General features: G+C 35.7%; 1 long non-coding RNA gene across 1 annotated transcript; it reads left to right on the top strand.

The window, feature by feature from the left end:
* On the top strand, nucleotides 1-1754 carry LOC139737028 (uncharacterized). Its single transcript, XR_011711358.1, has 3 exons — nucleotides 1-132; nucleotides 684-752; nucleotides 1633-1754. It is a non-coding gene; the product is annotated as an uncharacterized lncRNA (long non-coding RNA).
* Nucleotides 1755-1994: the final 240 nt, after the last annotated feature.

The following is a 1994-nucleotide window of genomic DNA, read 5'->3' on the forward strand; positions in this document are numbered from 1 at the left end:
CAGCAAGACAACATGACTATTCTGGTCTCATCATTGGACTAGTCATCGGTGTTACTGTTGCCCTTGTCACTCTGTTTTGCCTTGTTGGAAAGATCCTTCAAAAGTATTATCCGGACTACCTACCTGTGAAAGGTATTGATAATTAGTATTTATTGCAATAAATATCAAGAAGAATAACGATATAATTATCAAACAAATCAGTTCCTTTGAATTGTTTTAGGCATGATTATTCTGAAACAAAATGTTCTGCATAAATATTTTCTCACAATTTCAACATGAACATACATGATTTAAAATCAATAGGCAATGCACTATAGTGTACACGATAAACTTGAATACGTCATCAGCCTTTCTACTTTTGTAACATCGTGAAAGTGGATTATCGCACATAATTATACATGCAGTACGGTCAGATAGGCCTCCGCTAGAGTCAACACATAAACCGTGCTCCCCACTACAAAATTAAGCTCACACAAACGCACACAAGAAACGTTTTCTCATACCCTACACGTTTTCCATTTACTATTAGAAAGAATGTAACAATGCGAAAGTGAATTCTTCCACATAATAGCAGTGCTGTCAGAAAGGCCCCCTCTAGAGACAACATTAAACGCGCAGCTCCCAATAACAGATTGAACACAATCTTATACATACAAATGTTTCAACTCTGTATCATTTTACAGGATGTGGCTGGAATCCCTGCTGGCGGAGACCACCCAAACCAGATCCGGCTGACGTGGAAGCAGAATTGTGTATGAGAAAAAAGTTAACTAAATATAGGATTTGTGTCAAAGAAGGGGATTGGGCACTAATACAATCGCTCTAGAATTTAGTACAGTATTTCATCTGATATAATGATTTATCTTAATAGATGTGATAAATGTGAAAGAATACAAGGATTCGTAGAGTTCTCGTTATGCTGTTGTCTGCACTGTGACATTACAAACAGTTGTACTCTTCTCATCTAGCAATGGGAGCACCCAATATTTTCTACAGCTTTAGGCATTAGGTCGCTAAACTCTCTCTCTCTCTCTCTCTCTCTTTCTGTTTTTATTTCTCCCATTGTATATAATGTAAAAAAATAACACACTGACACACACACACACACACACACACACACATAATATTCTCTCATTTCAACATGTTCATTATTTCTGAATGGTAGGCTTAAAACATCATAATCGGTTACCTTAGGATACCTGAATCTTTTGTCAATGATATCCACTTTCTGTTATTTCAGTACATTCTCAGAATGATAATTATTAACAGTATACTTTCATCCGGAGGATATATTTAAATGGTTACCACATAAAAATCTACAACCGAATCAAGGAAAAAATTGTCTGTGAAAAGCATTTTAAGATATGTTGAGAGGAAGAGATGTTTCTGGGTATACTTCAACTGGAAGTGTGTTTCTCACTTTATTTCTTTTTCAGCTTAAATGCACTTTCATGATCAAAAGAAACATTAAAATGAAATGTGAGCGAAATTGTAACTTCACGATAAGAGCAAAACGATTTCGTAATGCTTCATTGTCCCTAACGATCTGCAAATAATTGACAGTATTTAGTCTAGAATATTATTCATTATGAAATGTTTTTTTTTTTGTTTTTTTTTTTTTTTTGCTCAAAGTGAACAGTTTGCGGAAACAACGAGACGAGCTTCGGCAGAAAATCAGGGGTTACCAACCAGGAAAGGCACGGTATGATAAGCGTTTCGATGCACCATCGAAGGTGAACATCAGCTTCTTCGGTGAAATTGCTGCTGGCAAATCATGTCTCATCAATTCGCTCAAATTCGCCCTGAATGGTAATTGAGTATATGAATATAAGAACGACCCAAGTCCATGGAAGACCATTTCGAGTAAACTAAAAAAAAACTTCATATCTTTTTTGTTTGTCCAATAATATTCTATTTAACTGTGATGGGATGGCAACATTGTATATACTTGGGTCGTTCTTTGATTCATATGGACTTGGGTCGTTCTTTGATTC

The sequence above is a fragment of the Diadema antillarum genome, unplaced genomic scaffold, assembly GCF_040938485.1.
Source record: "Diadema antillarum isolate AM-2024a unplaced genomic scaffold, OU_Dant_1.0 seq00000675_RagTag, whole genome shotgun sequence".
Lineage (NCBI taxonomy): Eukaryota > Metazoa > Echinodermata > Echinoidea > Diadematoida > Diadematidae > Diadema > Diadema antillarum.